The sequence below is a fragment of the Aethalodelphis obliquidens genome, unplaced genomic scaffold (assembly GCF_003676395.1).
Source record: "Aethalodelphis obliquidens isolate GAN/ISIS:26980383/991018 unplaced genomic scaffold, ASM367639v1 scaffold1, whole genome shotgun sequence".
Classification (NCBI taxonomy): domain Eukaryota; kingdom Metazoa; phylum Chordata; class Mammalia; order Artiodactyla; family Delphinidae; genus Aethalodelphis; species Aethalodelphis obliquidens.
The window spans coordinates 19092469-19102744 of NW_020837945.1; the positions used below are offsets into that span (position 1 = coordinate 19092469).

Below are 10276 nucleotides of genomic sequence, written 5' to 3' on the forward strand. Positions count from 1 at the left end.
TGTTTTTCTCTTTCTGACTTACTTCACTCTGTATGAGAGTCTCTAGATTCATCCACGTCTCTACAAATGACCCAATTTCATTCCTTTTTATGGCTGAGCAATATTCCATTGTATATATGTACCACATCTTTATCCATTCATCTGTCAATGAGCGTTTAGGTTGCTTCCATGACCTGGCTATTGTAAATAGTGCTGCAATGAACATTGTGGTGCATGTGTCTTTTTGAATTATGGTTTTCTCTAGGTATATGCCCAGTAGTGGAACTGCTGGGTCATATGGTAGCTCTATTTATAGTTTTTTAAGGAACCTTCATACTGTTCTCCACAGTGGCTGTATCAACTTACATTCCCACCAACAGTGCATGAGGGTTCCCTTTCCTCCACACCCTCTCCAACATTTGTGTTTGTAGATTTTCTGATGATGCCCATTCTAACTGGTGTGAGGTGATACCTCATTGGAGCTTTGCTTTGCATTTCTCTAATAATTAGTGATGTTGAGCAGCTTTTCATGTGCTTTTTTGCCATCTGTATGTCCTCTTTGGAGAGAAGTCTACTTAGGTCTTCTGCCCATTTTTTAATTAGGATGTTTGTTTTTTTAATATTGCTCTGCATGAGCTGTTTATATATTTTGGAGATTAATCCTTTGTCCGTTGATTCATTTGCAAGTATTTTTTCCCATTCTAAGGGGTGTCTTTTCATCTTGCTTGTAGTTTCATTTGCTTTGCAAAAGGTTTTAAGGTTCATTAGGTCCCACTTGTTTATTTTTGTTTTTATTTCCATTACTCTAGGAGGTAGATCAAAGAAGATCTTGCTGTGATTTTTGTCAAAGAGTGTTCTTCCTATGTTTTCCTCTAAGAGTTTTACAGTGTCCGGTCTTACATTTAGGTCTCTAATCCATTTTGAGTTTATTTTTGTGTATGGTGTTAGGGAGTGTTCTAATTTCATTCTTTTACATCTAGCTGTCCAGTTTTCCCAGCAACACTTATTGAAGAGACTGTTTTATCTCCATTGTGTATCCTTGCCTCCTTTGTCATAGATTTGTTGACCATATGTGTGTGGGTTTATCTCTGGGCTTTCTATCCTGTTCCATTCATCTATATTTCTGTTTTTGTGCCAGTACCATATTGTCTTGATTACTGTAGCTTTGTAGCATAGTCTGAAGTCAGAGAGTCTGATTCCTCCCGCTCCATTTTTTTCCATCAAGACTGCTTTGGCTGTTCGTGGTCTTTTGTGTCTCTGTACAAATTTTGATATTTTGCTCTAGTTCTGTAAAAAATGCCATTGGTAATTTGATAGGGATTGCATTCAATCTCTACATTGCTTTGGGTAGTATAGTCATTTTCACAATGTTGATTCTTCCAATCCAAGAACATGGTATATCTCTCCATCTGTTTGTTTCATCTTTAATTTCTTTCAACAGTGTCTTATAGTTTTCTGCATACAGGTCATTTGTCTCCCTAGGTAGGTTTATTCCTAGGTATTTTATTCTTTTTTTTGCAATGGTAAATGGGAGTGTTTCCTTAATTTCTTTTTCAGATTTTTCATCATTAGTGTATAGGAATGCAAGAGATTTCTGTGCATTAATTTTGTATCCTGCAACTTTACCAAATTCATTGATTAGCTCTACTAGTTTTCTGGTGGCATCTTTAGGATGCTCTATGTATAGTATCATGTCGTCTGCAAACAGGGACAGTTTTACTTCTTCTTTTCCAATTTGTATCTATTTTATTTCTTTTTATTCTCTGATTTCCGTAGCTAGGACTTCTTAAACTATGTTGAAGAATAGTGGCGAGAGTGGACATCCTTGTCTTGTTCCTGATCTTAGAGGAAATGCTTTCAGCTTTTCACCATTGAGAATGATGTTTGCTGTGGGTTTCTCATATACGACCTTTATTATCTTGAGATAGGTTCCCTCTATGCCCACTTTCTGGAGAGTTTTTATCATAAATGGGTGTTGAATTTTGTCAAAAGCTTTTTCTGCATCTATTGAGATGATCATATGTTTTTTATCCTTCAATTTGTTAATATGGTGTATCACATTGATTGATTTGTGTATATTGAAGAATCCTTGCATCCCTGGGATAAATCCCACTTGATCATGGTGCATGATCCTTTTAATGTGTTGTTGGATTTTGTTTGCTAGTATTTTGTTGAGGATTTTTGCATCTATATTCATCAGTGATATTGGTCTGTAATTTTCTTTTTCTGTAGTATCTTTGTCTGGTTTTGGTATCAGGGTGATGGTGGCCTCATAGAATGAGTTTGGGAGTGTTCCTTCCTCTGCAAATATTTTGAAGAGTTTGAGAAGGATGGGTGTTAGTTCTTTTCTAAATGTTTGATAGAATTCACCTGTGAAGCCATCTGGGCCTGGACTTCTGTTTGTTGGAAGTTTTTTTCTTTTTCTTTGTGGTACGCGGGCCTCTCACTTTGTGGCCTCTCCCGTTGCAGAGCACAGGCTCCGGACGCACAGGCTCAGTGGTCACGGCTCACGGGCCTAGCCGCTCCGCGGCATGTGGGATCTTCCCGGACCGGGGCACGAACCCATGTCCCCTGCATCGGCAGGTGGACTCTCAACCACTGCGCCACCAGGGAAGCCCTTGTTGGAAGATTTTAAATCACAGTTTCAATTTCATTACTTGTGATTGGTCTGTTCATATTTTATATTTCTTCCTTGTTCAGTCTTGGAAGTTTATACCTTTCTAAGAATTTGTCCGTTTCTTCCAAGTTGTCCATTTTATTGGCATAGAGTTGCTTGTAGTAGTCTCTTAGGATGCTTTGTATTTCTGCAGTGTCTGTTGTAACTTCTCCTTTTTCACTTCTAATTTTATGGATTTCAGTCCTCTCCCTCCTTTTCTTGATGAGTCTGACTAATGGTTTATCAAGTTTGTTTATCTTCTCAAAGAACCAGCTTTTAGTTTTATTGATCTTTGCTATTGTTTTCTTTGTTTCTCTTTCCTTTATCTCTGCTCTGATCTTTATGATTTCTTTCCTTCTACTAACTTTTGGTTTTGTTTGTTCTTCTTTCTCTAGTTCCTTTAGCTGTAGGGTTAGATTGTTTATTTGAGATTTTTCTTTTCTTGAGGTAAGCTTGTATAGCTGTAAACGTCCCTCTTAGAACTGCTTTTGCTGCATCCCATAGGTTTTCGATCGTCGTGTTTTCATTGTCATTTGTCTCTAGGTATTTTTTGATTTCCTCTCTGATTTCTTCAGTGATCTCTTGGTTATTTAGTAATGTATTTTTTAGTCTCCATGTTTTTGTGTTTTTTACTTTTTTTCCCTGTAATTGATTTCTAATCTCATAGCGTTGTGGTCAGAAAAGATGATTGATATGATTTCAATTTTCTTAAATTTACTGAGGCTTGATTTGTGACTCAAGATGTGATCTGTCCTGGAGAATATTCTGTGACCACTTGAGAAGAAAGTGTAATCTGCTGTTTTGTGATGGAATGCCCTATAAATATTAATTAAATCTATCTGGTCTATTGTGTTATTTAAAGCTTCTGTTTCCTTATTTATTTGCATTTTTGATGATCTGCACATGGTGTAAGTGAGGTGTTAAAGTCCCCCACTATTATTGTGTTACTGTTGATTTCCTCTTTTATAGCTGTTAGTAGTTGCTTTATGTATCAAGGTGCTCCTATGTTGGGTGCATTTATATTTATAATTGTTATATCTTTTTCTTGGATTGATCCCTTTATCTTTATGTAGTGTCCTTCCTTGTCTCTGTAACATTCTTTACTTTAAAGTCTATTTTATCTGATATGAGTATTGCCATTCCAGCTTTCTTTTGATTTCCATTTGCATGGAATATCTTTTCCATCCCCTCACTTTCTGTCTGAATGTGCCCCTAGGTCTGAAGTGGGTCTCTTGTAGACAGCATATATATGGGTCTTGTTTTTGTATTCATGTTCCTATGACCGTTTTCTTAATTGTTTTGGGTTTGTTTTTGTAGGTCCTTTTCTTCTCTTTTGTTTCCCACTTAGAGATGTTCCCTTAGCATTTGTTGTAGAGCTGGTTTGGTGGTACTGAATTCTCTTTGCTTTTGGTTGTTTGTAAAACTTTTGATTTCTCCATCGAATCTGAATGAGATCCTTGCTGCCTAAAGTAATCTTGGTTGTAGGTTGTTCCCTTTCATCACTTTAAGTATATCATGCCACTCCCTTCTGGCGTGTAGAGTTTCTGCTGAGAAATCAGCTGTTAACCTTATGGGAGTTCCCTTGTATGCTATTTGTCATTTTTCCCTTGCTGCTTTCAATAAGTTTTCTTTGTCTTAATTTTTGCCAATTTGATTACTATGTGTCTCAGTGTGTTTCTCCTTGGGTTTATCCTGTATGGGACTCTGCATTTCCTGGACTTGGGTGGCTATTTCCTTTTCCATGTTAGGGAAGTTTTCAAGTATAATCTCTTCAAATATTTTCTCAGGTCCTTTCTCTCTTCTCCTTCTGGGACCTGTATAATGCAAATGTTGTTGCATTTAATGTTGTCCCTGAGGTCTCTTAGGCTGTCTTCATTTCTTTTCATTCTTTTTTCTTTATTCTGTTCCTCAAGAGTGAATTCCACCATTCTGTCTTCCAGGTCATTTATCTGTACTTCTGCCTCAGTTATTCTGCTATTCATTCCTTCTAGTGTAGTTTTCATTTCAGTTATTGTGTTGTTCATCTCTGTTTGCTCTTTAGTTCTTCTAAATCTTTGTTAAACATTTCTTGCATCTTCTCGGTCTTTGCCTCCATTCTTTTTGTGAGGTCCTGGATCATCTTCACTATCATTATCCTGAATTCTTTTTCTGGATGGTTTTCCTATTTCCACTTCATTTAGTTGTTTTTCTGGGGTTTTATCTTGTCCCTTCATCTAGTACATAGCCCTCTGCCCTTTCATCTTGTCTATCTTTCTGTGAATGTGGTTGTTGTTCCACAGGCTGCAGGATTGTAGTCCTTCTTGCTTTTGCTGTCTGCCGTCTCTCCTTTTAGGATTTTTTTTCAGGGTTTCTTCTGAAGAAAGACTCACTTTTTGAGTTAAAACCTAATTTGTTTATATCTTGTTTTGAAAGACATTCAGCATCCATTTTATCTCCTTTATATGTTCAAGAAATCCTCATTGTTTCTGTCCAAGCCTTCCTGGCTTTCCTGCATTACCATAGTTATTCATATTTTTATATTGTATTACTTCAGAGGGATTTGTGGTGGGAAGAAAAGGAAATGTGTATGTTTAGTCAACCATCTTCTATTGGAAGGCAGAACTTTCAAATTTTTTTTTTTTTTTTTTTTTTTTTTTTTTTTTTTTTTAGCTGTACATGGGCCTCTCACTGTTGTGGCCTCTCCCGTTGCGGAGCACAGCCTCCGGACATGCAGGCTCAGCGGCCATGGCTCACAGGCCCAGCCACTCTGTGGCATGTGGGATCTTCCTGGACCGGGGCACGAACCTGTGTCCCCTGCATCGGCAGGCAGACTCTCAACCACTGCGCCACCAGGGAAGCCCCAAGTTTTTAAATGATATAATTCAATGGCTTTTTCTCTTTTCATAAAAGCCTTATAGGCTATAAACCAGAAAGCTTTCAGAAAAAGCAGTCTAAAGATATAATTATGCACATACATTTAGAGAAGTTTCTAGTTAACTTCTCTTTAAAAATATTTGATCCTGAAGGCATAATCTAAAACTTCTTATCAATTACATTCTATTTTTGACTTATTTTCTTCTCAAAGATATATATTCTTGTCTGTCCCTTCTTCTTTTGGTTGGGTATTTAACGCCTTCATAATGTGTGATTCAAGGCCTTCTTTTCTTTCTTTGAAATTTTACTGTATTTTAAATTATTTTCTTACATACCTCTTCTGCCAAAGACCACTGATATTTTAGGTGAACCAGAATCCACTGAAGATTACAAGAAATATTCTGTGTACTATGTTATTTAAACTGAAAGGAAAATATAGTGTTTTGCTGAGTACTCTCAGATTTGTATATATCCATGAATTAATCCAATAAGAGATTTTTTTTTTTGTAGTACGCAGGCCTCTCACTGTTGTGGCCTCTCCCGTTGTGGAGCACAGGCTCCCGATGCGCAGGCTCAGTGGCCATGGCTCACGGGCCTAGCTGCTCCGCGGCATGTGGGATCTTCCCGGACCGGGTCATGAACCCGTGTCCCCTGCATTGGCAGGCGGACTCTCAACTACTGCACCACCAGGGAAGCCCAAGAGATTTTTTTCAATGCATACAATGTGCCAGACATATTTTAGGCTCTAAACGTGACCAAGTGACCAGTGAGCAAGCCAGAAAAATCCCTGACCTCATGATTTTAGATTCCAGTGGGAGACAGCCAATAAGATAAATAGGTAAAAGATATGTGTATTATGGCTCTCTAGAGAAACAGAACCAATAGAAGGTATACATATAAGAGATTTATTATAAAAATTTGGCTGATGCAATTATGGAAGTTGGTAAGACTCAAGATCTGCTGAGTGAGTTGGCAAGCTGGAGACCCAGGAGAGCTGATGGTTTAGTTCTAGTCTGGGTCCTAAGGCCTGAGAACCAGGAGAGCCAAAGACATAGTCCCATTCCAAAAGCTGGCAGGTTTGAGACCCAGGAAGAGCCTGTGTTTCAGTTTGAGCTTGAAGGCAAGAGAAAGCCAATGTCCCTACTCAAAGACAGTCAAGCAGAAGGAGCTCCCTCCTATTCAGGAGGATCAGTCTTTTGTTCTATTCTGGCCTTTTATTAATTGGACAAGCCCTGTGTATATTAGGGAGGACAATCTGCTTTACTGAGTCTATCTCTTAAAATGGAAATCTTGAAAATAAAAACAAATTAGAGATGAAACTGACCCTGAGGCTTAGAACATATTCTACTCATGCAGTTGTAATGTATACACAAGAGCCGACTATAGCATCGTGGAGATTCATAATGAAAGACTACAATGCAAATTTAACTGTAGAAGTGGTCCTGGAATTGTGTTTGTTTGAAACATTCAATTCAATGATGGGCTGTGACATGCAGTGTCACTTGAAGTGAATGGAAACTATGCCAGATTGGTTCTAGACCAAGTCCACACTGCATCAGGCACAGCCCCAGGGGCTCTGAAAACCTGGATAATCAGTAATTATCAAAACCTGGATAAGCATGTGTTTTAGGGGATCATATCCACCAGCAAGGCACAAGGTGTGGAAGAAGTTAATAATGGTTTCAGGGGTTGTATGGATTCCATTTATTTGAATGGGCAGGAGATCCCTTTAAATAGCAAACCAAGAAGCTGTGTGCACATTGAATAATCAGTGGATATATCTCTTGGGTGCTTATGAACAGCTATAGAGGACTGCTCAAGTAACCCCTGCCAGGATGGAGGCATTTACAATTCATCACCTACTGGAGGTTATTACTGCAAATGCAGTGCCTTAAACATAGGTGAGGTGAACAGCAATCTATGTTCCTCCAATCCATGCCTATATGGTGGTACATGCATTGTGGACAATGGACTTTGTTTGCCAACGTAGACAATTATGTACTGGTCAGAGCTGCCAGCTTAGTCCATGCTGCAAAGATGAACCCTGTAAAAATGGTGGAACATGTTTTGACAGTTTGGATGGTACCGTTTGTCAGTGTGATTCAGGTTTTAGGGGAGAAATGTGTCAGAGTGACATCGATGAAGGTGCTAGAAACTTCTGCCATAACAGGGCCCTTTGTGAGAATACACATGGCTCCTATCACTGTAACTGCATCCACAAGTACAGAGGAAAATACTGTGAGAATGCCACCTCCTATCAACATGTGTTGACTCCATGACATGTTAAATTGGCTGAAAGAATAGGAATATTTTTTATAACAAGGATATATTTACTGGTGGTGGTGTTTGTCCTTTGCCATAAGATGTTTAGCTGAAAGAAGAAACACCAGGCTGAAGCTGAAGACAGACACTTGGGACCAACCACAGCTTTTTTGCCAAGACCATAGTTTGATTCAAAGCTAAATAAGAATATTTACTCAGACATACCACCCCAGGTGTCTATCCATCCTATTCCCTACACTCCAAGCATTCCAAGTGGCTCTTGGAACAATCTTTACTGAAATTCCTTTGAAGGATCTGTTATACCAGAGCATCCTGAATTCAATACCTTTAACCCTGAGTCTGTGCACAGACATGGAAAAGCAGTAGATGTCTGTACATAGCCCCAAACTTGCCTCCCTCTCATCCTTTGAACTCTCCTCCTGACAGTGACTCAATAGAGAAACCTAACACAGACATCCACCACGGTACTAAAGTAGTGGATCTAGATCCTTGCCTCTCCAAGAAACGTCTAGAGGAAAGGCTTTCTCACTCATACAGTGCCTGGGAAATCCTGTCTGAAGGGAAATCCCATAGCTCCTTTCCGTCTGAATCATGTGATGACACTGGGTATCACTGGCATACATCGGATTGGATGCCAAATGTTCCTATGCCACATATATAAGAATTCCCCAATTATTGATGAGCAGACACTCCTGTATTCAGCATATCCAAATGCCGTTGATACAGACTATAACCCTGGAGGTTACGACTTTGAAAGTGATTTTTCTGCCATCACTAGAAGACTTTCGTGTGCCTGATGAACCATCAACATGACCTCCAGAATTCAGTGATCAGTTTGAATCCATAAACCCTCCAAGAAACATGCTTGCTCCAGGTAGTTTGGGTTCTTCATTGAGAAACCGGCCAAAGTTCAACTTGAATCACTTATCTGCCCAGTTTCTATCGTGTCAGTATGTCTGAACCTCAAAAAGTAGGCACTGGTGAGAACAATACTAGTAGAGAACCCTATGCCCCTTACTCTTCAGGGTATCAAAGAAACTTTGAAGCCTCCACTGTAGCAAACATGCCTATGTCTGTGTACATGCCCACACCTTCCTCCTCAGATATGTCGGCATGTTCAGAGTCTGAGGTCTTGACGAGTGTCCATGAGAGTGCCATGACAGCCACTTTGAAGAGGTGACAGTTCCTCGACTAGATTCATAACAACATATGGAAGTCTGATGCTCAAACTCCCCTCAAAGTGCCTGGACTTTAATGAACCCAGAGATTATATAAGTAATTTTCGTCATTGTTCTTTGCAGCTGTGCTTAAGTGCTTTTTCTTGGTGAGCTAAAATGGGCATGGCTGTATTGAATTCCACAGTTCTTGATGTGTGAATCATTTCTAGTGTCCTAACCGACTGTCACTGGTTGAGATTTACATTGGTGCCATTTATGAACATCTTTTTTGTATTTACATTTGTGTTAAAATCATGAAATGAAAATCAGTCTTGACATCTTGTTAACATGATTCATGTATTTATATAGATTCAATCATTTTAATTTTCCTGGTTTCTTTAGATAAATTTTATATACAGATTTGACTTTTTATAGTTTTAACTAGATTTTCAAGATATTTTGTGCATTTGTCTTTGGCCGAATTTTGATGGTGTTAGTGTCACTGCCTAGCACCCTGATTTTTTAATATAATTGGGGTTTCACTATTTGCCATTTTCCACTGAAGTATGACATCTCACTGATACATTTCAATATAATCATTCATTTCTAGTGCTATGTAAGATGAGGAAAGATCTGATACATGAACACGTCTTAAATGGTTGCTGTAATTTAGAATTATAAGCATTTTTCATTATTGGAGAGTGTAAGGGGGACCTTCTGCACACCTGTTTAGAACCAAAACCACCATGACACAGTTTTTTCTTTTTTCAATAGTGTCTGTATATTTGTGATGCAGTGGTCTTGTAAAGGATTTTTACTGAAAACTACCATTAACCAGTCTTCTTACTGACAATAAATTCTTGATAAAATTAAAACAAATATTAACCTCATTCAGAAACACCCTCACAGGCACACTCAGAATAATGTTTGACCAAATGTACGGGCACCTCATGACCTGGTCAAGGGGACACATTAAATTAACCATCATACAATGGTATATTAGGTGTAGTGTGTGTGTCATGTTGAGGAATAGCCAGGAGGCTGGTGTGTCTGGAATGGAGTGAACATGAGGAACAGAAGTAGGAGATGAGGCCAGAGAGCTAACTGGGGGCCAGATATACTCAAGCTTGGTAGACCATTGGGCTGTTACTGGAAGTGCGAACCAATAGAGGGATTTGAATGAAGAAGTGACTTGGTCTGATTTAAGGTTTTTTGTTTTGTTTTGTTTTTAAAATTTTTATTGGAGTATAGTTGATTTAGAGTGTTGTGTTAGTTTCAGGTGTACAGCAAAGTGAACCAGTTATATATATATATATATATATATATATATATATATATATATATATAT

At 38.5% G+C, this 10276-nt stretch overlaps 1 pseudogene; it reads left to right on the forward strand.

Annotated features, from left to right (window-relative positions):
* Positions 1-6768: 6768 nt before the first annotated feature.
* Positions 6769-8992, forward strand: LOC113624364 (protocadherin Fat 1 pseudogene; annotated as a pseudogene).
* Positions 8993-10276: the final 1284 nt, after the last annotated feature.